This window comes from Acinonyx jubatus, chromosome B1 (assembly GCF_027475565.1).
Source record: "Acinonyx jubatus isolate Ajub_Pintada_27869175 chromosome B1, VMU_Ajub_asm_v1.0, whole genome shotgun sequence".
NCBI lineage: Eukaryota > Metazoa > Chordata > Mammalia > Carnivora > Felidae > Acinonyx > Acinonyx jubatus.
The window spans coordinates 57,292,973-57,320,045 of record NC_069382.1 but is presented as its reverse complement, the minus strand read 5'-3'; the positions used below and the strand labels follow the sequence as shown (position 1 = coordinate 57,320,045).

Here is a 27,073-nt window from a genome sequence, read left to right as displayed (position 1 = left end):
CTTTGCATGGCAGGAGAGTAGCCAGGTTAAGAATTTGACATAGTTTAAAGGTCACCTCTCGAGTAAAGCCAGATACTAAAGTAAGGTGCCCTCCTGTTAGCCAATATTTCTTTTAATATCTAGGGCTCCCTGTAACTGGTGTGGAGTTTATACTTCCAGAGACTGACCTAAGGTTAACTGGGTGGCTTCCTTTACCAGAAGTGCAGTGAGCAGTGACTGCCCTCAGGTACCCCGGCCATCTGGCTGCCACTGTGTCCAGTTGTTAGAAAAATAGGCCACTGGTTGTGGGGTTGGTCCTAAGTTTTGAATAAGTACCCCCAGGGCCACCCCTTGCCTTTCAGCCACAAACAATGTGAAGGGCTTTTTGAGGTTAGGAATTTTCTGTGCAAGGGCTGTTGTGAGCAGGCTCTTATTTTTTGAAAAGCCTCTTGTGTTTTCTTGTACATTTAAGCAGGTCAGCGTCTGTCCCCTTTAAACCCTCATACAAGGGCTTGGCTATCCGTCCAAACCTTGGAATCCAGATTTGGCACAAGCCTGCCATCCCCAGAAACATTCTAAGCTGTTTTTTTGTTTGTGGTGGGCCTACATGCAATATAATTTCTTTGTACTTCACAGAAAGTACCCACCTTCCCAGCATCAGAACATTCCCCCAAATAGGATACTCCTCTTTGGAAATAATGGGCCTTTGTCGGGGCAACTTTATATCCTCGTTCTCCTAGGAAGTTTAGAACTTAGATGGTATTTTATCTGATTCTTCCTTAGAGGGGCTACAGATGAGTTAATCATCTGTGTATTGCAAGAGAGCTCAGTGGCTAGAGTGAGCTGACTGCTCTGACAAGAGCATTGTCAAATGGGTGGGGACTGTCCCTAAAGCCCTGTTGCCGGACTGTCCGGGTATATTTCTGAGTTACATGGGTAGATAGAGTAGTCTATTTGAAAGCAAACAAATACTGAGATTTCAATGTAAATGTATGCAAAAGAAAGCATCTTTAAGATCCAGGATTGTGAACCAAGTGGTGCCTTTAGATATCTGGGTTAAGAGTGTAGGGATTAGGCCCAATAGGGTGGAGAGGAAAGACAGGCTTATTTATTGCCTAGAGGTCCTGGACCATCCAGTATTCCCTGTTTGGTTTTAAAATTGGGAGAATTGCAGGGAGACTGGCAAGGGACTAGAAGGCCATGTTTTAGGAACTTGTTTATTAAGGGCTAGAGGTCTCACTGGGCTTTAGGTTTAATGGGGTACTGGTATTTGCAGGGGTAAGTATTTTTGTCCTTTAAGGTGATTTTTGCAGGTATTGTAAATATTGTTTCTTGGAATTTCTTTGTTCCACATTTGGGGATTAACTTGGTCCCAGATTTGTGGGTAATATTATCAGGAGGGTCTTCCTTGAGTGGGAGCAGAGGGGGATGCAAGCTAACTGGGAAGAGGGCCCTTGTTTCTGGGAGGTTGAGAGTAGCTCCAAGGGTGAATAAGAAATCCCTTCCCAGATACATGCACCCTGATGTTTATAGCAGCACTATCAACAATAGCCAAATTATGAAAGAGCCCAAATGTCCATTGACTGATGAATGGGTAAAGAAGATATGATACACACACACACATACACACACACACACAGACACACACACACACACACACACACACACAATGGAAGGTTAGTCATTAAAAAGAATGAAATCTTGCCATTTACAACAACGTGGACTGACAATAAGTCAGTCAGAGAAAGACAACATACGATTTCATTCCTATGTGGAATTTAAGAAACAAAATAAATATAGTGGGGGAAAACAAGAGGCAAACCAAGAAATAGATACTTAACTGTAGAGAACAAACTGATTGCTACAGTGGGGGGTGGGGATGGGTTGACTAGGTGATGGGAATTAAGGAGAGCAATTATTGTGATGAGCACCCAGTGTTGTATATAAGCGTTGAGTCATTAATTTCTACACCTGAAACTAATAGTACATTGTATGTTAACTATTTGGAATTTAAATAAAACTTGAAAAAGAAAGAAAGAATGAAATCCCTTCCCAATAGGGCTTGAGCATTCTGGCATGACCAGGAACTTATTATGAGTTACAAGATAATTTCCCCATGAACAAAGTAGGAGTTGGGTGAGGTATTTTGATTTTTGCTTTCCCTCTAACCCAATAATAGACTGTGCTTTGGAGGTCAGGGGTCCTGAATGGGAAATGACTGAATATGTGGTTCCTGAGTACATCAGAAATCTGACAGGCTTACCTGCCACTTCAAGAGTTACCCATGGTTCTTCCCTTGGAATATTGATGGTCTTTGTTGGGACCTCTAGGAAACTTGGGCCTCATCAGTCACTTAGAGCCGTAACTGGTGAGGGATCAGATCTTGGCTCCCTTCAGACCCCAGGGCAGTCCCTCTTTCAGTGCCCTTTGCATCCATATAGGGGGTAGAGCACCTTTGGGGGCATTCTTGTTTCCACTAGTCCAGGCACCCACAGGAGAAACAAGCTTCTTTATCTTGTGGTCCTTTTTGGGGTTGGTTTGGGTGGCCCTGAGGTGTATCAGGTCCCCTAATGGCGACAGCTAAAAGTCTAGCCTGCCTTTGTCCTTGTTGTTTCTTCCTTTCCTTCTCAGCCTGATTTCAATTGTTGAAGACAGGGAAGGCCACATCTATAAGCTGGTTAAAGGGAATTTGGGGCCTAAAGTGATCTTTTGGAGCTTTCTGTGATTATCTGCGGCTGATTGGCTTATGAAGTGGGTGGATTAATTGCCCTTCTAGAGTGTCTGGGTCTACATTAGTGAATTTTCTCAGCCCTTCCACCAAGCGAGATTGGAAGAGGGCAGGATTTTTGCCTGGCTTTTGAGTCATTTCCCTGATATTGTCATAATTCACTGGCTTGATGATACATCTCTTCACGTCCTCCAAAAGACATGGTACCATGTGGTCCCTAAAGGCTAGTCCATGCTGCCTTAGCTGAAAATTCCAACAGGGGTCTCTCTGAGGTACTGCTGTCATTCCTACCAGATATCTTTTAGGCTGGACAGCATGAAGGGCATCTGCATGGGTTTGCACTTCCACCCAGATGCAGAATGTCTCCTTCATGGTGCAGCAGAGAAAGAATGACTGTAAGGTCCTAACAGGTTAGGTCAAAAGACTGAGTCAGGCTCCAGAAGTCCTCAGTAAATTTGCTGGTATCCTCAGAAAACTGACCTAAGTGCTTAGAGCACTACCTGAGATCTGACATGGAAAAGGAAACATGTACTCTTGTGGTCCCCTGAGGCCCACCTTCGCTTCCTGAAGGGGGCACAGCAGCTCATTCTCTTGACCTGACTCTGATAAAGGAGGATAGATTGGTTGGTAGGGGGTGGGTGGTGGAAGTGGGGTTGGGGGGGTGGTGGATAGTTGCTCAGAGCTGACAGCATTAGGGTGTTACTCTCCTGTCTTGGGTTGTTGCCCAAAGGGAGCTACCGTGAGAGTTTTTTCCTTAGAGTCAAGTCTAAAAGGCCCTTCCTCACTGTGCATGTTCTATACTTGTTCAGGTCATCCCTGAGGGCTGTAAAGGCCTGGACATAAAGGATCTCTGCCCATTTGTTCTGGCCTCTTACAGAAGAAATTAAGTAGAAATACAGTGTTATAGTTAAGACTTCCATTTTCTGGTCAGTCTTCCCTGTCCTTTAGCCTATACTGAGGCCAAATACTGTTACAAAAGAGGATAAGCCTTTTCCTCTTTCTGGTTTTTTAACAGAGGTTGATCCCAGTGTCTCAGAATACATCTCAGAGAGGAGTCTTTGGGGATGGAGGTGGAACTTCTTATTGCCTTCAGGGAGAAGGCTGACTCCTGTGATGAAATAAGGAGCAACAAAATAAGGGCTCCCATTATTAGAAACCTAAAGTCCTATTTTCCTGGGGAAGGTTAGCTCCCTCCTTCTTGGGATCCTGATAGGATCTCAGATGTGAACTCTCCTGGAGAGTTCTGATGGCAAATGGACCAACATGCTACTTCCTTTTTTTAAAAAAAAATTTCTTTAATATTTATTCATTTTTGAAAGACTGAGACAGAGCACAAGCAGGGGTGGGGCAGAGAGAGAGGGGGACACAGAATCTGAAGCAGGTCCCAGGCTCCAAGCTGTCAGCACAGAGCCAGATGTGGGGCTCAAACTTACAAACCGCGAGATCATGACCTGAACCTAAGTCAGACACCCAACCGACCAAGCCACCCAGGCATCCCTCAGCCTGCTACTTTTGATGGCATCCCCAACCTGCTGTCTGCTTGTCATTCTGTCATCACAGCTGTGGCCAGCATGTTGTGTGGCAACTGTGCTGGCCCTGGCATCCCAGAGCCCATGCTTGGTGCTGGCATCTGCAGTCCTTGAAGCGGAAGCCTTCCCAAAGACCCGATAATTTAGCTCTGATGTCCCAGGGTGGATACTTTGGGAATAGGCATCATCATCATGACTCCAAGTTCTCTGAATATCCCACTGTCTTTGTTCTGATAGGCCTCTCAAACAGTTGGTGACCAAAAATGGCTACCAGGGTTGGAAGTCCCTTTCATTGAATATTTCTTGTCTGACCCATAGATATCTGTTGATCTCTCCCACTTTGCTGTCAGTTCCTGTGAAACTAACCTTTTTTTCCCCCCAAATCTCTGTATCCCTGAATTATTTGGGTTGAGTCACATTTAATTAAGTGGTGAATAAGGCAGACTCACAGGAGGAAATCTCAATAGCTGGGGTCCTTTGCCAGGGAGTAAACTGGTTTATAGCGTATTTTATGGTATCTTGCACAGATACAACAGTCTGAGCGGGCGGGCAATCGTCCAGGACCTTTGCAATAGCCGGCAAAACTTCTCAAGGGACCCAGCGCCCCCTCTAGGGGCAACATCTCAACAAAGAATATTTCGGAAATAAGAATGAGAGGAAGCAGCTGAAGCTAGACAGAGGTGAAGGTCAGGTCAGAGTGTCCCATGCCTAAGAAACAGATTTTGCAGAGCTAGAGACAGCTTGGGAATATTAGTCACCTAGGGATTGATGTAATGGATCTTGGTGTACTGTTTGTGAGTTGGTGGCCATGAATCACTCTTCTATGTATCTCAGTTTCTCCCAGCAGCTGTGTGAAACTGCCACGGGGGCTCAGATCCCTGGATGATCGATCAATCCTTATGTGTGCATCCCTGGGTGAGCCAGAAATTAATTACCATGAGAGGGGGTTCCCCATAGGACTGCTCCACATCTCCAGGAATGACCTCAGACACTTCCCGTAGGTTCTTAGTTGCCTAAGAACACCTTTCTATGCGATGGAGCAAGTGTGCCTTTCTTCTTTGGAGCTGAAAATCAGTCTCTCATAAATGCTCCCAGACTGTCTCCTTCCCAGGTAGATTGGAAAGAAAGAGTAAAACAAAGGAGGTATGGTTCCTTCTTCTTTTTAAAAAATGTTTATTTATTTTGGAGAGAGAGAGAGGGCACACAAGTGCGTGCTGGGGGTGGGGCTGTGGGGGGAGGGTGGGAGGGTGAAGGGAGGGGCAGAAGGAGAGGGGGACAGAGGATCCAAATTGGGGTTTGTGCTGACAACAGAGAGCCTAATGCGGGGCTCAAACCCACGAACCATGAGATCATGACATGAGCTAAAGTTAGAGGCTTAACCAACTGAGCCACCCAGGTGCCCCAAGGAAGTATGCTTCTTGACCAACTTTCCAGCACAAGGGAGGTAAGAGTTGGAAACTCACTGATGAAGAGTGTCACTCAACATGTCTTTTTGTGGTCACAAAAATATGTTGCTGGGTGAACTGGGGAGATCTCTGGGCCCTGAGGCCTTTGCCCAGCCCATGCCCGGGATGTTGCTGGAGGCTCTTGGTGTCATCGCAAGAAAAGAAATCAAGGATGGACCAGACACATTGGTTGAGTGGCACAAGTGAAGAGTCTATAAAAGAGAGAGTACACTCTGGAGATGTGAGGGTGGGCATCCTCTAGGGAGAGCTGCCTCCAGGATTGGTCTCTATCCTGTATTGACTGTTGTTAACTAAGGTGTGGAATATTTATTACTCAGGTAGGGAATTTTTGGGAGAACAAGGTTTCATGTCTTTTCTCCCCTACTTGGTCAGGGTCTATGGCCTTCTTTATCTTGGGTCTGTCTGGTTTGATCTGGCTCCTGTGGCCTTGTTTATGGAATGCTACCAGGACAGGTTGCTAACTTTTCTGATAAAGGGCCTTGACTTCCCCTTTGCTTACCTCCAGGCATCATGGGAAAGCCTAACCACATGCCTACTCTAACAGATAGACTCTCCCTTTCATTTGAACTCTTAGAGACCATTGTAGGGTTATTAACTGACTTGATTTCAATATTGTGTCTCAGGAAATAGGGAGGCTTGAGGAGAGGGAGAGAGATGGGAACAACAAGTCAGTGGGACAATCACAACACACACAACATTGTTTAAGTTTGCTGTCATATGGGTTTGGTTCATGGCACCTCAAAACAATTACAATAGTAACATCAAAGATCACTGATCACAGATCACCATAGCACGTATAATAATAACAACAAAGTTTTAGATGTTCTGAGAATTACTAAAATGTGACACAGAAACACAAAGTGAGCAAATGCTGTAGGGAAAATGGCGCAGATGGCCTTGCTAAATGCTGGGCTGTCACAAACTTTCAATTTGTTAAAAAAAAAATGCAGTATTTGCAAGTACAATAAAGCAAAGGGCAATAAAATGAGGTATGCTTGTACTTTAATTTCTAAGTGCTCTTTTTATTTTCTGTTCTTTTTATAGCATCATGTTCTTTTTTTTTAATGGATGTAGTGCCTCTTAAGTCTGAAGACATAAATTATAGAGTTTTTAAAATGTTTTCTACATAACCCTGCATTGATGTTGATTCTTTTCAGTCTTTTTTTGGTTGGTTGTTTATATGTGGCTTCTTTGTCCTTTATGCAAGAGACGTTTCTCAGCTGTGTGGTGGTCCTTGGTGTCAATTCATATATAAAAGCCCTGCTCTACAAAGGTGCTTTGGGGACATGGGCAAGGGCTTGTCATCTGCTGAGCAAATTGTAAGATGATGGGGCAAGGGCCCACTTATTTGTCTTCTTCCTGAGAGTAACCTTCTCATTACTTGCTTGGGGGATTTACCAGTTTTCTTGGAGCCCAAAGGGAAAAGGAGGCTGGAAATCTTGATAATTTCTGTATATATACCTTCACCTAAACCTCTATTCCATATGGTATCTTTGTTTTCAGCTGTGGCTGGTATCCCTGAATCATGGTCCTTCAGGTTTGATATCTCAGAAAAGAAATAATTCTGCAGGTTCCAGGTTGGGAATGCGCAAGTGGAGAATGTTTCCCTGACCTTGTCTGGTGTGGTGGGGAATCTAGGAATCTAATTGTCTCCAGGACTTTTAACCTTCTCTTTTCAGCTCACACCATCTGGGATATCTGCTGCTTTCAATTCCTGAGCCTTTGTGAGGTTTTGCAGTGTCAATTAGGTTGCTTCCAGGCCTTGCCTCTGAAAACACTTGGGTTTCATTTTCCTCTGGGCTGTATGAGTCTTCATCAGTCCATCTGTTTAGTGCTGTATTAATTTCCTAGGGCTGTCATAATAAATTACCACAAACTGGGTGGCTTAAACCAATGGAAATTTATTCTCTCACAGTTTTGGATGCTAGAGATCTGCAATCAAGTTACCAGAAGGGCACCTGGACGGCTTAGTCGGTTAAGCCTCCAACTTTGGCTCAGGTCATGATCTCATGGTTTGTGAGTTCAAGCCCACCTTGGGCTCTGTGCTGACAGCTCAGAGCCTGGAGCCTGCTTCAGATTATGTGTCTCCCTCTCTCTTTGCCCCTCCCCTGCTCATATTCTATCTCTCTCTCTGTCTGTCTCTCTTTCTCTCTCAAAAATAAAAAACATTAAAAAAAAGGGGGGTATCAGAAGGTTGGTTTCTCCTGGGGACTCTGTGGGCTCCATGACTCCCTCTTAGCTTCTGGTAGTTGCTGCCAGTACTGGGCATTCCTTGGCTTGTACATGCATCACCCCAGTCTCTGCCTCCATCAGCACATGGTGTTCTCCCAGGGCCCAAATATCCCTCTTTTTAATAAGGACACGTTATTACATTAGGGTCCACTCTAATGGGTGCCTAAATGGGATGTCTCCCTATCAGATGGGTGCCCCAAATGTGGGGCAACGATCCATGGGGTGGAAGCCATTGGTGGGGGAGGTGAAAGAATTCACCCAAGGCAGAACAAAGGAGGAGGTAGAAGTTTATTTGAATATACCACAAGGGAGTGACAGGCAGGACAGCAGGGGAGAGACTGTTGCAACAACAGCAGGGGAGAGACAACAGTGGGAGGGGGCTACTTTAAAACACACACACACACACACACACACACACACACACACACCCTTTTTTTTTTTTTTTTTTTCAGAGAGAGAGAGAGAGAGCACAAGAGTAACATGGGTCAATCCCATGACCCTGGGATCATGACCTGAGCTGAAATCAAGAGTTGGATGCTCAACCGACTGAGACACCCAAGAGCCCTTTAAGGAGAGAGGGTGAGGAGGTATGGCCAGGTATGGAATATTCCCTTTTTTGGTAACTGCCTAGTTGTCAATAGCCCATTGGTCAGTTGGGGCCTATGGATATTTCAGGTTGGGTTCCCTGATGGGCCTGTCTGTATTTAGCCAGGTGGTCACCATAGCCCTTTCTGTATTCCATTGCTCAAGTCTGTTTGCCTAAAAGTGTCTCCCACAATTATAACCTCATTCTATCTTGATCATATCCGCACAGACCCTATTTCCAAATAAGGTCACCTTCAATGTGTGTTTTGTGGGGACACAACTGACACATGTCATTCAGTTTCCAGATTAAAAAAAATTTTTTTAACGTTTGTTTATTTTTGAGAGAGACACAGCACAAGTGGGGGAGGGGCAGAGAGTGAGGGAGACACAGAATCCGAAGCAGTCTCCAGGCTCTGAGCTGTCAGCACACAGCCTGACATAGGGCTTGAACCCACAAACTGCAAGGTCATGACCTGAGCCAAAGTCAGACGCTTGACCGACTGAGCCACACAGGCATCCCCAGTTTCTAGATGTTTGTGGGCATTTTTCTGTTGTCTCTTTTTCTCTTATCTTTGTTCTTGTGGGTCTATACCTCCTAACTTTTTTTTTCTTTACCTCCTCAGTTTTTTAGGTTTATTTATTTATTTTAAGTTTATTTATTTATTTTGGGAGAGACAGAGACAACATGAGTGGTGGAGGAGTAGAGAGAGAGTGGGAAAGAGACAGAATCCCAAGCCGGCTCCACACTATCAGCACAGGGACCGACATGGGGCTTAAACTCACAAACTGTGAAATCATGACCTGAGCTGAAATCAAGAGTTAGACACTTAACTGAGTGAGCCACTCAGGTACCCCAGTTTATTTATTTATTTTGAGAGAGAGAGCACACATGAGCAGGAGAGAGGCAGAGAGAGAAGAGGGATAGACTCACAAGCTCATAGTGCAGAGCCTGACATGGGGTTTGAACCCAAGAACCTCTAGATAATGACCTGAGCTGAAATCAAGAGTTGGAGACCAAACCCACTGAGCCACCCTGGCGCCCCTCCTCAGTTTTTGTTTTAGTGAGGTATCATACAAAGAGGAGGAAAGTGGATATTTTTAATATGCTGTGTTAACTGGAGGGTTTATTACTGCTATTTTTAGTTGAATCCTACCAGATTGGCAACTGAAACCCTTAAAAATCTACTTACTATGCATACTTTCAAGTTTACAACCAAAACTTTGCCCTGAATAATAGTTCAGGTAATTTTGGGTTTTTTTTTTAATCGTTAAGATAATTTTGCAACCATTTTTGATAGAATGTAAATGAAGTTTCTATTTTAATTCAACGTTTGAAATTTAGTGTCTTTCATTCAGTTTGCACATTTATTCCACAATAATTTTATGGAACTGATTTTACCAAATTTGGTGTACTTCTTTAGAGTATCAGTGCCCACCATCCTGAAACAAAGCAATTATTGATAAAAGTTTTCAATTATCATTAAGTATTTTATTTATACAGGCACAGATATAGCAATTTTTGACTTTTTGACAGGATTCAGTGAGATTTAGCATATCAAATTGTTATATAATAATGTAGTATTTACCATACACTGGTACTTTTCTTTATGCTTTACATGTATTGACTGATTTAATCTTCATGTCAATCCTTGGGGAAATTACTATTTTTATAGCTAGGACAGCTAAGACTCAGAGAGGTCAAATGGGTTGTTCAAGTTCACACAGCAAGCATGGAGGTGGAATTCAAAGCCAAGTAGTTTGACAGTCCAGAGTACTCTCAACACTATGTAATATTGGCTCTGTAGCAATCAGTGGGATTTAGACAGCTACGTAATTGCACTGAGTGAGATCTATAGTTCAGAGAAACACTTGTGTTTTTAAAAATTCTATATGAATTAACATAGGAAATTCATATGTAAAGGATGCATCTTTTTGGCTATAGCCTTTGAACATCCCCTTATCAGGAAGGCGAACAGAGCTTTGGGTCCCTTTTTTTCCAAAAAAGAGGTAATGAGGCTATACAACAATTAATTATTTTCAGCTGCCTTCTTTAAGTTGGTTGACAGATTTCTTTGTCACTACTTGGGGGAAAATAACTTTCTTGCTTCCCAGGATGTGGGAGGAGGTCCTGAAAGGACGTGACCTCTGTTTGACTCTCAGGCTAGACTGGGCAATCAGAGGCTCCTCATCCTTTCTTCTGTCCTTGGAGTGTGCATTATGCTTGCCTTTCCACACTAGCAGCTGCACCAAGGACATAGCCTTAAGATAGTAATGTGGTGTTGAGACCATCTGGATGTGTATGTGACTAAGCCCATATAAGGTCTCTCTATAAACTTCAAGATTCTGGCAAGCAGTTGCAGAGATCTGCTTGTCTTGCAGCCATCCAAGACAAGCCTCATGTGTGAGTTCCCTTGCTTATTAAACCTGCCACCTACAAATTGAGTGGTTGTGGTGCACTCTGACTGGATGGGGGCTCGGGGCACGGGTGGTGAAAAGATCCGCCTGAGGCAGAACAAAAGAGACAGAAGTTTATTGAATACACAGCAAGGGAGCAGTGGGCGGGACAGCAAAGGAGAGACTGCCATGAGGCGATGGTGAGGGTCTATAGTTATAGGGTGGAGTGAGGAAGTATGGGAAGCTATGGAATTTTCCCTTCTTATGGTAATCTTGGGAACTGTGCCTGGGTGTAAGTAGCCCATTGGTTAGAGCCTATGGACATTTCCAGGTGGGTCACTTACTAAGCCTGTTTGCATTCAGCTCAGTGGTCACTGTGGGTCCTTTTGTCTGGCTCAAGTTTCCATTGCTCAAGCATGTTGCCTAAAAGCAGCCTCTACAGTAGTCTGTCTCTTATTATTTTTAAAAATGTTTTTAAATTTATTTGGGGAGAGGGGCAGGGAGAGAGAGAATCCCAAGAAGGCACCATGCTGTCAGCACAGAGCCTGACATAGGGCTGTATCTCACAACTGTGAGATCATGACCTGAGCCGAAATCAAGAATCGGATGCTCAACCGACTAAGCCTTCCAGGTGCCCCTGCCTCTTATTTTTAAGAAATAAAAGTGTGTTAGTGAGACAAAGCCAAGTTTCCCTCAAATTAAGCTACAATATGTCCATAGATTTGTATAAGATTGCTGACCTTGCTGGGGGAGAAAATTATATCTATTTGGATTATTTTTCTTTTTTTGCCAAATCGGGGTGATGTAATTATCATCACCATACTTTAAAACAGATGTTTTATTGTTGGTGTTGGTGCTGGTGGGCTTCTGTAGAAAAATCCTCTATATGAAGAAAGAAGTGATTGGTGATTGCTAGTGATGTGGAAAACGTTGGGGTTTGGAACCTATGCCCAGGAAAGAATTCTTGAGACATATTTGGTGCAAAAAGGTGGTTTTATTAAAGCATGGGGACAGGACCTGTGGGCAGAAAAAGCTGCCCTGAGATTGTGAGATTGCAAGGAGTGACTGATTACATACTTGGGAGTTGGGGAGGTAAAGGCCAGGGGGGAAGTTTCAAAAAGGACTTTCATATGCTGAAGAAGATTCACAGGAACCTGGAGGCTTAGCTATTGTCAAGCTAAGGTTGTTTTTCCTTCTAGCAAAAATCATTAACATTAAGACAGTAGGGAGTTTCTGGAGGAATGAATATATATATTTATATATACTCTGCCAGCCTCAAGTATTTGTCATTGGGCTGCAGGTTATAAGTAAATTTAATTTTATGTACATTTCCTTCTGCCTTTGTTTCCCACATCAGGCAGGACCTTTGATTTTCCCTTAAATAACTATCATACACACACACACACACACACACACACACACACATTTAATGAGAAATGTTTGTAAAAGAAGGTACATGGACATGGCTCTGTAGAATTCTAAAGAATGAAAATTCAGATATGGCCTACCAGAATTATAGAGTGACAAGTAAAATAAATGTCAAGACGGCATAGTTCCAGGTTCTAAAACCAAATAAAATGATAAAAAAAGACAAGGATCCTAACTACAGTACAGTTTGAGAAAACACACACACACTGCTGCAGTAGTCACAATGAAATGTAGAACTCTTTTACAGCCAGAAGTTGCTGGGTTTAGGTTGTAGGCTATTAGTGATGAGGTTTTGGGGTGATGGTGGGGGTTCATGAGGTTTGGGGCTGATGGCCAAGAAAGAATTCTTGAAGATGTGTTTGGTGCAAAAAAGGTGATTTTATTAAAGCACAGGGACAGGACCAGTGGGCAGAAAGAGCTGTGCTGGGGTTGTGAAGAATGACTGGTTTTATAACATGGGGTTGGGGAGGTAAAGGCAAAAGGAAGGCCTCCAAAAGGACTTTGATATGCTAAAGACGACTCCTAGGATACCTGACGCCTTGCTGTTGTCAAGCTAAGGTTGTTTTCCCTCTAGTAAGGAATTAACATTAGGACAGTAGGGGTTTCCTGAAGAAATGTTATACTCTATATTTGCCTCAAGTATTTGTCTATGGGATGCAGGTTATAAGGAAATTTATTTCTACCTGCCATTTCCTTCTTGCCTTTGGTCCCCATATCACTATGGAGGGGTGATGATGTTGGGGCTCTAGGAAACTGAATCTACAGGTTTCTGAAGATTAGGCTATTGATAAGATTGCCTTTTCTTGTAACTTACTAAGATATTTGTAAACTGATGGATATTCGAGTACTGTAGGACTGTGATCTGTATCACTTAACCATTTGTTTTCTTTCCTTTCCTTTGTTCTTGGGCAGCCAGGAGTGCCTGAGGGATATCACACACATCCCACAAGGGAGTGGGGTGGTGTGAGGCGCGGGGGCGTGGGGGGGAGGGGTGGTAATGCTAGCTTGTATTTTGCGCTCAGCCTGCCTTATGGTCCCTCGTCATTAGTGAAACGTGGATTAATAAAAGAATATGTAATCAAGCATTCCCATGTATTCTTTAAAAGAATGACTGATGCTATTATTCAGCTAACTTTAAGCTCCTGTTGAAAGAAATTTTTAACAAGTATTAAATAATAAATTTTTACATGCTTTCAAGACCACAGATGTCATCTAGCTTCTTAAACACTTCTTGCTGCATTTGTTATGAGAGCTGCTGCAAATTAAAGACAAGACAGGATGCCACCTAGGATCACAGGTCTTGGGACACAGCCATTGACAACCACATAAAGTGGCACAGGTGTAAGAATTACATCCTTAGACAAATCAATTCATAGGGCTCTGAATGGGGGAAATCATTCATCCTAGCAATCAAGGATGAGATGAATCCTGGTGACTAAGGCCATTGCCCACCTCTGGAGAATGACACCAGCTTTGAGAAGGCCCGGAGCCCACAGGGCATTTAGATACCCAGGATAAAAAGTACTCCTTTCAGGAACTATTGATCGTTGAAGACCCAGTTAGGGACATCCAGGTGACTGTGTTAAGTCTGGAGGAAATGGCGAGATGGGAAGGGATAATTTTTGTCTAAATTGCCAGATTACAACACAGCAGAAGCTTCAGGCAGAGTTGATCCCAGGCGGCTGCTACACTGATGGGCTGCAGATGAGCTGTTACATTAACCTTTGACACCACACGCAATGCTCTCTGACCACCTGACCCTGGCAAACTACCTGACTAATTAATAACCAAACTCTGGTCTGCCTGACTATGCTTAATGGACATCAGTAGCCCTGAGACTGTGTAGCCTTTAGTTAGCACTAGGTGGATGATCCAAACACATCTTAAAAAGCCTTCAAAGGGTCCCAGATCTTCACATATACACTGGATGAAACTGATTCACCAATCCAATTTTTATAGCTTGGAATCTAGTTCCTAGAACAAACAAGCACTCAATATTTGCTCACTAAATATTAGTTGAGTGGCTGATCTGCATTAGTATTCAGAATAGCAATCACCATTATTAAATAGTTACTCATCCTTCCTTTCCTCCTTTCCTCATTTATTCGTTTGAAACATTTATTAAGCAGCAGTTATGTGTCAGGGCTATGTTAGGCACTGGGGAAACCAAGATAATGCAATTGCTCTGTTCCAGGAGCTCACAGTCTACTGAAGAGTACTGTAGACATCATGTAGTCAGCATTCCTGATATTCACATCAAAGAGGTATAAAAAATATGTAAGTCATTATCATACCCCAGTCTTCCAGACACCCTGCTCCAGATCAGTCTCCTTAAAATAATGACTCCAACCATTTTATTCTTTGAGTATCACAGAGTTGATCAGACCTAAAATTCTGAGCAACTATTGTTACTGTCAGGAAATAGTAAATGACACAACAACAGAAGGCAGTGTTGGAAAAAACAAACTCAGCTGATACAAGTTTACTAGTTGATGTTACAGGGAACTTCACAAGCAGCGGCCAAGATCAAGAATAGGGAAAATAGCCTGGAAATAGGAGGTGGAGCAGTTATTAGAAGGATCCAATCAAATTCTGCCAATAATATCTATCTTGTATAAGGCTGTTCTCCTCACCCTCTAAGTTAGTTTTTTCTGAATGTAAATTTATAATATACATTAATTTTAGAAAATTTGAATAGTGTGAAAAAATAAAAAGATAATTACTATATCCCACCTCTTAGGAGCATACTCAGCAAATATTTAGTATATTCAGTGTTTTCCTACATGTTTCTTATATTTTTTTACATAATTAAGGTATACTACACATACAATTTTGTAACTGCTTAAAAAATTAAGCTTTATAACAAACACTATTAAAATGATTCATAAATATTTCAATGGCTACATAAATATGCCATTTGACAACATAACTATTCTCTTAGTAGTATGTTTCCACTATTCTAATTTTTCATTACTCTAAATAACTATGGTCAACATCTCAATACATAAAGCTTTAAAATATTTTGGAATATTTTAAAATTTTTTTCTTTTTAAAAATTTTTAAAAAATTTATTTATTTTGAGAGAGAGAGAAAACAGGAGTGGGGGAGGGGCAGAAAGAGATGGGGACAGAGGCTCGCAAGCAGGCTCTGTGCTGATAGAAGCAGTATATGAGAGTGCTCTTTTGAAAATAGCATTGAATATTTTCATTAAAAATAATTTTTGCTAGGGGTGCCTGGGTAGCTCGTTTGGTTGAGCATCCAACTCTTGATTTCAGCTCAGCTCAGGATCTCACCATTGTGGGATTGAGCCCTGTGTCGGGCTCAGCACTGAGTTTTGAGTCTGCTGGGGATTCTCTCCCCACCCCCACCCCCTGCCCTTCCCCTGCTTTCACGTACTATCTCTCTCTCAAAATCAATAAATAAACATTAAAAAAAAACTTTGTTAATAGTTTTGTATTTCTTTTGAAGTTGAACAGAGATAGGTAGGTATTCACCAAAAGTTTGTGCCCACGTTTCCTTACCATTAATGTGTCCTAGGTAGGCAGCAGATATTCAGGCAGGCACTTTACTAACGCTGCATCTGGGTATGGCCAGGTGTTTAACCGTTGCTGATGGAATGTGAATAAAAGAGATGTATGTCATCCAGGCCAGATTTTCTCAAGACGTGTGTGTGCCTTCTCCACTTTTTCTTCCCTCTCTGATAACTGGATAATGAGGCCCTCGGGGATATAACAGAGCCACGATGTAGAAGAAACCTGGATCTGTCAATCATTGTGGGGAGGAAAACCACCTGACAGGGACAGCTAACTTGATTGAACTGCTTTATGAGCAAGAAATAAACTTTTATAATATTGACCCATTAAAATGTCAGCATTGGGGCGCCCGAGTGGCTCAGTTGGTTAGGCGACCGACTTTGGCTCAGGTCATGATCTCGCAGTTTGTGAGTTCGAGCCCCGGGTCAGGCTCTGTGCTGACAGCTCAGAGCCTGGAGCCTGCTTTAAATTCTGTGTCTCCCCCTCTCTCTACCCCTCCCCTGCTCATGCTTTGTGTCTGTCTCTCAATAATAAATAAACATTAAAAAAAATTAAAATGTCTGCATTAATTTGTTATGATAGCTAGCATTGTCCTCTCTTATATGGGTATCCACATAAAAGATTATCAGATATAGAAGGCACCAAGCTCTCCTTTTATTTATTTATTTATTTATTTTTAAATGTTTATTTATTTTGAGTGGGGGAGGCTAGTGGTGGAGGAACAGAGAGAGAGGGACAGAGAGAATCTGAAGCAGGCTCTGCACTGTCAGCACAGAGCCTGACACAGGGCTTGAACTCACAACATGTGAGATCATGACCTGAGCCGAAACCAAGAGTTGGACACTTAACCAACTGAGCCACACAGGCACCCCTCTTCTTTTTTATTTTTTTTAACTGTAGAAGCCATATATATATATGTCATAATGAACATAATGTTTTACTTAAAAATTAAGAATAAAGGGGTGCCTGGGTGGCTCAGTCAGTTAAGCATCCGATTCTTGATCTCAGCTCAGGTCTTAATTTTGGGGTCGCAAGTTCAGGCCCTGTGTTGAGCTCCACACTGGGCATGAAACCTACTTAAAAAAAAATGAAGAATAAAATTGATGTTGAGGCACCTCAGTGGCTCATTTGGTTAAGTGTTGGACTCTTGGTTTCCACTCAGGTCATGATCTTACGGTTCATGGATTTGAGCTCTGTGTCAGGTTCAGGGCTGAGTGTGGAGCCTGCTTAGGCTTCTTTCTCTCCTTCTCTCTCTGCCTGTCCCCTGCTAGTGCTCTCTCTCTCTCTCAAAATAAGTAAATAAACTTAAAAAAAAATTGAATAAGAGGGGCGCCTGGGTGGCTCAGTCAAACTTCCAACTTCAGTCCAGGTCATGATGTTGCAATTTGTGGGTTCAGGCCCCGCATCAGGCTCTGTGCTGACAGCTCAGAGCCTGGAGCCTGCTTTGAGTTCTGTGTCTCCCTCTCTCTGCCCCTCCCCCGCTCGCACTCTGTCTCTCTCTCTCTCAAAAGTAAATAAACATTAAAAAATTTTTTTAATAAAAAAGTAAAAAAATATTTGAAAGAGAATAAAATTGATGTCTAACACCCATTGCATTTTTGTATACCCATCTATCCACCCATCAGTCTGTTAAAATATCATTTAACAGATATTCACTGGGTGTGAGATAATGTGTGAGATACTGTGAATTGGTCTCTGTAAGTTCCTAGACATATCCTCAAAACCCCAAGATGATTTAGCCACTGTATACCACCCTACCTAGAATCAGTGGAAGTTCACCCAAGCAGACTTACCAGGAGCTCTTTCCTCAGGAAGGAAGTGAATTTTCATAATTATTCAGTTCATGCACTTCGGTATAGGTTACATCAGGGTTGGAAAGAGGGTGGCCATTGCACATGAGGGCAGTTTATGGGAAGAGGGTTCCACAGGCCGGAATGAACCAGTAATGTACTGGTTATCAGAATGGTCCATGGAAGCTTTGAGGCAAGAGAGATAAGAAAGCATCATTAGAGAGGTAGCCAAGACTGTGAGATGTGTGGAAAATTAGATGAGAAGTAGGTCTTGCAGTTGTGTTTCAGGTCCTCAGATACTCAACAGGCAACATAAAAGAAACCTTCTCTGGTCCGTAACAAGGAACACCAGTAAATAAGTCAAGTTTAGAACAATATGTTTGTTTTCTTTTCTGTTACTTTCTGGTTTTGAGTTTGTATCTTGATAAATTGAGGTCTGCTGTCTTAGTCTGTTCGGGTTGCTATAACAGAATTTTGCTCTTACCCTGCACTCCCCCCCCCCCCAACTTATGTCTTTATCATGTGTCATCAACTCAAAAGTCTAAGTCCAAAGTCTCATCTGAATATCTAAATCAGATATGGGTGACACTCAAGATATGATTGATTCATCTTGAGGCAAATTCCTCTCCAGCTGTGATCTGTGAAGTCAAATGTGTTATGCGCTTCCAAAATACAATTAATTACAGGACAGGAATAGGATAAGCACTCACATTCCAAAAGGGAGAAATAGGAAAGAAAAGGCTTGAGCAAGTCCAAACTTCAGATGTGAAATTGTTATACCTTGAGGTTTGAAAATAATCTTTGACTCGATGTTCAGCCCTATAGGACCTTTGGGTTGGAGGTTCTGCCTTCCAGACACACAGGAGTGTGGAATTTGCCAGGTGGAATTTGAGTCCCCAAAGCTCTGGGTGACCCTGCCTCTGTGGTTTGCTTGGCACAGCTTACGTTGTGGTTCTTGTGGATTGGCGCTCTGTGCCTGTGGCTCTCTTGTTTGGGACCGCACAGTGGTGACTACCAGTCTGGGGTAATGAGGTAGTATTCACCCTCATGGTTCTGCTGGACATTGCCCTAGTTTGGGCTCTCTGTGGTGTTTCCACTTCCATTGTGGTTCTTTGCCTGGACCCTGAGGTTCTTGGAGGCATCCTTAGAAATCTAGGAGGAGGCAACCATGTCCCCTAGGCTTTGCTGAGCCCAGCTTATGCTTCACCAGGGCCTGCTGGGCCCCAGCCTGGGGTGCAGAGGAATAGGGTGTTGGAATGGGGGGAAGCAGAGCCTATGCTGTAAGATGGCACCTGGCGGTGGTGGCCCCTCTTTTGAAAATGTTCTGCCCCATTGTACTCTGAGTCTGTACAGGAGGGGCAGTTCTGATGACCTCTAATGCCTTTCCATTGTCTTGGATATTGGTCTTGGCCTAAAAGAATAACAGAAGATAACAGATAACAGAAGTAACAGAAAATATAAATATTAGGTCTTTGACCCTGGTTCCTGCACAGGGCTCCTGAAACCCTTGTAAATTGCTAAGTAATAAGAGCACCATGAGCATTTTTTGTTCTAATGAGGTGACTCTGGGTGGGCTCCTAGATGTGAGCTGATCACCAGAAAGACCAAGCCATGGTTAGAAGCTTGGAACTTTCAGCTGAGCTGGAAAAAGAGTTAATAACTGATCATGCCTAATGTTAAAGAACAGAAATTCAAGTGAGTAAATTTGAATATCTAATTGGCTTTATTAAGTGATTTATGAATCATGGTAGCATCCCTTCTAGCAAGTAGAGGGGAGCTCTGAGGAGTTGAACAAAATGGAAGGTTTTTATGGGAAGTAGGATAGGGCACTAAAGTCATTAATAAAAGAAAAGGAAGGATTGTTCCAAGCAAGATCATCTTTCCTTAGGGGGAAGTCTTATGTAGATTACTTTATATTCCTTAGGGAATTGAGAGGGCCCTGGCGACAGATTACTTCATTGGTGCTTATCAGAAAATTCCCGACTGACCACTTAAGATTTACATTTCTGGGCGAGGTTGAAACTGCAGTTAGGTTAGGTATTAAGCTCTGGTTTAGTGACATGGCCTAAGTGATGCCATTTGGGGCCTGTGGTTTTATTTTTAACATTATGTAAGGAGACCTCCATAAAATTCTAGTAGTAGGGGCTTCTGAGAGCTTCCAGGTTGGTGAATGCGTACATACTGGGAGGGTGGCACACCCCAACTCCACAGGGACAGAAGCTTCTGTACTCAGGACCCTCCCAGACCTCACCCAATTCATCTCTTCATCTGGCAGTTCTTCTGTATCTTTTATCATATCTTTTAATAAACAGGTAAATGGTAAATAAGTGTTTCCCTGAGTTCTGTGAGATGTTGTCAAATTAATTGAATCTGAGGAGAGGATTGTGGGAACCTCAGGTTTATAGCCTGTTAGTCAGAAGCAAGGGTGACAGTGGGGACTTGTGATTGACATCTGAAGTGGGGTGGGAACAGTCTTGTGGGAATGAGCCTTTAATCTGTGGGATCATATGCTATCTCTGGGTAGTGTCAGAATTGAGTTAAGTTATAGGACACCCAGCTGGTGTCTAGAGAACTGCTTGGTAGGAGAAATCCCCCCCACATTTGGTGTCAGAAGTGTTGTGAGTGTGGCAGTAGTGTTAGAGTAAGGTAGACACACAGGAAGGAAGACTGGGTGTTTTCCCATACAACTTGTGTTTAGATGGCTGACTAATCTCCCCATTATCTGGAAGAATAGCTCCAAGCCTCTGTGGAGATAGCTGATTCATATTAATCTCTTTATCAAATTTGGCCATGCATTATGTGTTTTCTCCTGAATAGGCTTTTTCCCATTTTTTCCAATATAGATGGGGTGATAATTTTCCAAATCTTTAAGTTCTGCTCCTCTTTTAATTAATAATTCCATTTTTAAGTCATTTCTCTCTTCTTGCATTTTACTATAAAGCAGTCCAAGAGGGATCAGGCCATTCCTTCTATACTTTGCTTAGATATTTCCTTAGCCAAATACCCAATTTTATCATCACTTTCCAGTCTACCTTCCATAAAACATATGAACACAATTCAGCCAAGTCCTTTGCCACTTTATAACAAGGATGGTCTTTGTTCCACTAATATGTTCCTCATTTCCATCTGTAATCTCATCAGAATGGCTTTTCTTGTCCATATTTCCACCAATGTTTGTTCAGGATTATGTAGGTATTCCCTTAAAAGACTGTGGCTTTCTCTTCTTTTCTTTCTGGATTCATACCAGAATCAACCTTAATGGTCTGTTCTTGGCAATGTAGACTTTTTCTAGCATGCACCTCAAAATTCTTCCAGCTTCTACCCAATACTTGGTCCCAAAGCTGCTTCTACATTTTTTATGTGTTTGTTAAGGACATTACACTCTTGTTGTCAATTTCTGTCTTACTCTGTTTGGGCTGCTATAATAAAATATCACAAGTTGATGACTTATTAACAGTGTAAATTAATTTCTTTTAGTTCTGGAGGCTGGGAAGTCCAAGATCAGGGTTCTGATAGATTTGATGCCTGGTGAGAATACACTTCCTCATTGATAGCCATCTCTCATTATAATCTCACATGGGAGAAGAGGCAAGGGAGCTTTCTTATGCCTCTTTTATAAGGGTACTAATTCCTAATCACCATCCAAATACCCCCCTCCCACCTCTAATACCATCACACTGGGCATTTAGATTTGCAACATATGAATTTTAGGAGGACACTGATACTCAGTCTACAGCATCTGCCAGATAAATTGTTTCTGGATAAATGGAAACTTCTTTTCTCATTTAACATTTGGGAAATTTGAGTCATGGAAATAGGTGGTTTTCCTTTTTTAAGGTACACACTGCTGCAGTAGCTCCTAAATTCCAGGCCTTTCCTTCTGGTAAACTACGGCCATGAAATTGATAAAAATGACTTCAGACACTGTCTGCAAAATAAAGAGGTAAATTCTTTTCCTTCTACCCTTAGGCTTTATTTTCTCTTTCTAAGGAAATATATATTTGTCATAGAGCTGTTTATTCCCAGGGCTCTTAGACTCAAAGCACATTGCCATGGCTATAGCTGCAGTAAAACTGCTTCTTTATATGCTTTTCTGCTTAGATCAGGGAAATTTTGTTGGATTAAATTAGCCACAGGAGGGCTCTATTGCAGTTTCTGGGAAAAAAAAAATCTACAGTTGTATTTTTCTGGCACATAATTGTATCTCTGTAGTTTTCAGTGGGTCAGACCTATTTATAAAGGTGGAATAAGAAGCCAGGCTATGTAGCCCAGGTACATTTAGAATGTTCATTAAAAATTTCAAGGAAATTTCTAGAAAACAAGAGTATACTTCTGTTGGAAATAGCATAAAAATGAGACTTGAAATGATAAACTCTGATTTATTTATTTTATTTTTATCTTGGGCATTTAAAATTCCATCATAATAGTTCATATTTAGGATATGTAATTTTTAGATGTTTGATGGATGAAAAATACACTTGCAGTTATGCATTTTTCTTTCTGTCAACCCAAAAGACTTTTATTATAATCCAGTCTGACAGGCCAGATGTTGCATGTCTTTATTTTCATCTATAACAGTGCTTCCTAACATGTGTCTACAGGACGATAATAGCTATTACAAGAAGAAAAGTATGGGGACTTCCAGGTGAAATAAAACTGAAGGCAATTCCTTACTGCAGAACTTACCAGTACCTCTGAATCTCCTAAGGAGGCATTTCATGTATATTTGCTGCTCTTCTTTAGTGACTGAAAGCAAGGTTTCAAACATTACTATATCAGAAAAAAAAATGCCTGAAAATAGAACCCCAAATCTGAGACCATACCTAGAGAAATGGGGAGAACCCCATGGGAAATATAAATTATTCTATGCCTGATGCTTTTGGAATTTCCTCCTGTACCTCAGTCACAGGAAAAGACCTACCAACCCCTATAGGAGTTACAGTATAGGGCCAGACCCAGTAACAATCTAGACACTCTGAGTTTTGAAGTTCTAACTCATTCTGCAGCTGTTAATGGCTGCACTTACCATTTCATTTCTTTCCTTAAAATTTAAAAAAAATTTTTTAATGTTTATTTATTTTTGAGAGAGAGAGAGAGAGAGAGACAGACAGACAGAACAGGAGTGGGAGAGGAGCAGACAGAGAGGGAGACACAGAATCCAAAATAGGCTCCAGGCTCTGAGCTCTCTGTACAGAGCCCAATGGCGAGCTAGAACTCATGAACTGCAAGATCATGACCTGAGCCGAAGTTTCACATTTAACCGACTGAGCCACCCAGGCGCTGCACCCCCCCCCCCATTTTTTAATGTTTATTTATTTTTGAGAGAGAGAGAGAGAGAGAGAGAGAGAGAGAGCAAGTGGGGGATGGGCAGAGAGAGGGAGACACAGAATCCGAAACACGCTCCAGGCTCTGAGCTATCAGTACAGAGCCCAATGCAGAGCTTGAACTCACAAACCCCAAGATCATAACCTGAGCCAAAGTCGGACGCTTAACCAACTGAGCCACCTAGGCGCATCTCATTTGTTTCTTTTTAATTTGGAAAAAGAAAAAAAGATAGTAGCTAGGTAGTCTAGTAAATGCAAAATCTCAGTGATATGACTATGAGGATTAAAAGTACATTAGGTCTAGGGCGAAAATGGTCATGTAGGAAAGAGTTGAAGGAGCAGCACAATTAATTGTTGTGTTTCGAAGAAAACTCACTAGACCCCCTCATTTCACAAGGATATCACTCTCTATAAGTCAAACATAATGATAGATAATATACACCTAAAAAAAATAAAAAGACTTTTTTATTGGCTAAATGGCAGCTTATATCACACTTCCTAAGACGTCACTGAAAATCATAATTGACTGTTTTTCTCTGAGCAGATAAATGAGTTTTTCTTAGTTGTGATAGATCTTTTCTCTAGGTCACCTCACTGTTATTCTCTAGTATTTCCCCTCTCTCACATGTCTCCTTGCTCACACTCTTACCCTCTAAACACACTACAAGATTAAAAAAGCAGCCTGCCCTACTGAAGACTTTTGATTGGCATTTTTATTTATTTGGGTTGTGGAAAAGGAGAGTCATGTCATGAGGATGAGCTGTCCAGACACCTGAATGCAGGACTGTGTAAATAGAAACTCTCCTCGTATAGGAGTTGTCAGATCAATTCCTAGGGGCATAAGAAAGAAAGAGGTGAAATAAACACAGGCTTGAATTCAAGACAAACTTGTTGTGGTCAGCACTAGGGGAGATGGTAGACGCAAATGGGACAAATAGCTGCCAGACATGCTCTTCTGCTAGAGGTTCTTCCTAAAAGCTACTCACATTTGGAGATAATTGAGTCCACTGTTCCACCAAACATTTCTGTCATCTTCCAATACCTCATACTGAGCTTATTCCCTCCTGTCAGAATGGGATGTCCTGTTAGCCCATTCTTTGACCACCCTTTACCTTTCCTCACTTTGTTTTCTTATTTGTATTATTCTCCACCTCCACCTCCCATTTTGGAAAGTACTCTCCAAGGTTCTGAAGTAGACAATGTTTGAGTCCCTGATCTTCTCTTCTCAGCTATGGGAACTTGAATGAAATTACTTGATACCACTAGCTTTTAGGTTTCTCATATGTAACTACAGATAATAATAGTACCTATTTTGTAAGGTTGTTGTAGGGTTTAATAGAAATATGTGCATAAAACACCATATTGAGCTATTATTATATGGCCTTCAAGTTTCAAATTCACATTCTATGTCCTCATGAAGTCTTCTCCAATAATCCATGTTGGAAAAGATAGTTTCCTTTACTAATTTCCTGCAGCATTTACTATTCTTATGACCATAGGGTCATAGTATACACGGTGTTGTGGTCTACTTATTTGTGTGCATGTTTTCTCATCTGAACTAGAGGAAAATTTCTGAATGGCAGAGAGCTGTCTTTTGCAGTATCCTTAGCACAGTGCTCTGTAAATAGAAGACATACCATAAATTGTAATTAAATCAAAAGACCAAATGGATATTTTATTTTATTTTTATGTATTTAAAAAATTTATTTATTGTTTAATTTACATCCAAGTTAGTTAGCATGTGGTGCAACACTGATTTCAGGAGTAGATTCCTTAATGCCCCTTGCCCATTTAGACCATCCCCCCTCCCACAACCTCTCCAGCAACTCTCTGTTTGTTCTCTATATTTAAGAGTCATTTGTTTTGTCCCCCTCCCTGTTTTTATATTATTTTTGCTTTCCTTCCCTTATGTTCATCTGTTTAGTATCTTAAATTCCTCATATGAGTGAAGTCATATGATATTTGTCTTTCTCTGACTGACTAATTGCACTTAGGATAATAGCCTTAAGTTCTAGCCACGTAGTTGCAAATGGCAAGATTTCATTCTTTTTGATCGCAGAGTAATACTCCGTTGTATGTATATATATATATATATATATATACACACCACATCTTCTTTATCCATTCATCCATTGATGGACATTTGGGCTCTTTCCATACTTTGGCTATTGTCAACAGTGCTGCTATAAACATTGGGGTACTTGTGCCCCTTCAAAACAGCACACCTGAATCCCTTGGATAAATACCTAGTAGTGCAATTGCTGGGTTGTAGGGTACTTCTATTTTTAATTTTTTGAGGAACCTCCATACTGTTTTCCAGAGTGGTTGCACCAGTTTGCATTTCCACCAGCAGTGCAAAAGAGATCCTCTTTCTCCTCATCCTCACCAACATCTGTTGTTGCCTGAGTTGTTAATGTTAGCCATTCTGACAGGTGTGAGGTGATATTGCGGTTTTGATTTGTATTTCCCTGAGGATGAGTGATATAGAGCATTTTTTTCATGTGTCAGTTGGCCATCTGGATGTCTTCTTTGGAGAAGTGTCTATTGATATCTTTTGCCCATTCTTCACTGGATTATTTGTCTTTTGGATGTTGAGTTTGACAAGTTCTTTATAGATTTTGGATACTAACCCTTTATCTGATATGTCATTTGCAAATATCTTCTCCCATTCCATTGGTTGCCTTTTAGTTTTGTTCATTGTTTCCTCCACTGTTCAGAAGCTTTTTATTTTGATGAAGTCCCAATAGTTTATTTTTGCTTTTGTTTCCCTTGCCTCTGGAGACGTGTTGAGTAAGAAGTTGCTGCAGCCGAGGTCAAAGAGGTTTTTTCCTGCTCTCTCCTCTAGGATTTTGATGACTTCCTGTCTTACATTTAGGTCTTTCATCCATTTTTGAGTTTATTTTTGTGTATGGTGTAAGAAAGTGGCCCAGGTTCATTTTTCTGCATGTCGCTGTCCAGTTTTCCCAGCACCGTTTTCTGAAGAGACTGTCTTTATTCCATTGGATATTCTTTCCTGCTTTGTCAAAGGTTAGTTAGCCATATGTTTGTGTGTCCATTTCTTGGTTCTCTATTCTGTTCCATTGATCTGAGTGTCTGTTTTTATGCCAGTACCATACTGTCTTGATGATTACAGCTTTGTAATACATCTGGAAGTCCAGCAGTGTGATGCCTCTGGCTTTGTTTTTGTTTTTTTTTCTCTCAAGATTGCTTTGGCTATTTGGGGTCTTTTCTGGTTCCATACACATTTTAGGATTGTTTGTTCTAGCTCTGTGAAGAATGCTGGTGTTATTTTTATATTGCATATTCATATTGCATTGAATATGTTAATTGCTTTGGGTGGTATCGACATTTTAACAATGTTTGTCCTTCCAATCCAGGAGCATGGAATATTTTTCTATTTCTTTTGTGTATTCTTCAACTTCTTTCATAACCTTTCTATAGTTTTCAGTGTAAAGATTTTTCACCTCTGGTTATGTTTATTCCTAGGTATGTCATGGTTTTTGGTGCAATTGTAAATGGAATCAATTTCTTGATTTCTCTTTCTGTTGCTTCATTATTGGTGTATAGGAATGCAACCGATTTCTGTGCATTGATTTTATATCCTGTGACTTTGCTGGATTCCTGGATCAGATATAGTAGTTTTTTTGGTGAAATCTTTTGGGTTTTCTACATAGAGTATTATGTCACTGCAAAGAGTGAAAGATTGACTTTCTCCTGGCTGATTTGGATGCATTTTATTCCTTTGTGTTGTCTGATTGCTGAGTCTAAGATTTCTAATACTATGTTGAATAACAGTGGTGAGAATGGACATCCCTGTCATGTTCCTGATCTTAGGGGGTAAGCTCTCAGTTTTTCCCCACTGAGGATGATATTAGCAGTGGGTCTTTCATATATGGCTTTTATGATCTTGAAGTATGATCCTTCTACCCCTACTTTCTTGAGGGTTTTTATCAAGAAAGGAGGCTGTAGTTTGTCAAATGCTTTCTCTGCGTCTATTGAGAGGATCATGTGGTTCTTGTCCTTTCTTTTATTGATGTGATGTACTATATTGATTATTTTGCAGATATTGAATGAGCTCTGCATCT

At 41.5% G+C, this 27,073-nt stretch overlaps 1 long non-coding RNA gene across 1 annotated transcript in view; it reads left to right on the top strand.

The window, feature by feature from the left end:
• Positions 1-27,073, top strand: part of LOC113602267 (uncharacterized) — a 293,893-nt gene that overhangs the window by 7,029 nt on the left and 259,791 nt on the right. Inside the window, exon 2 of the long non-coding RNA XR_008296039.1 lies at positions 8,387-8,521. This is a non-coding gene — a long non-coding RNA (uncharacterized LOC113602267). The remainder of the gene's footprint in view (positions 1-8,386; positions 8,522-27,073) is intronic.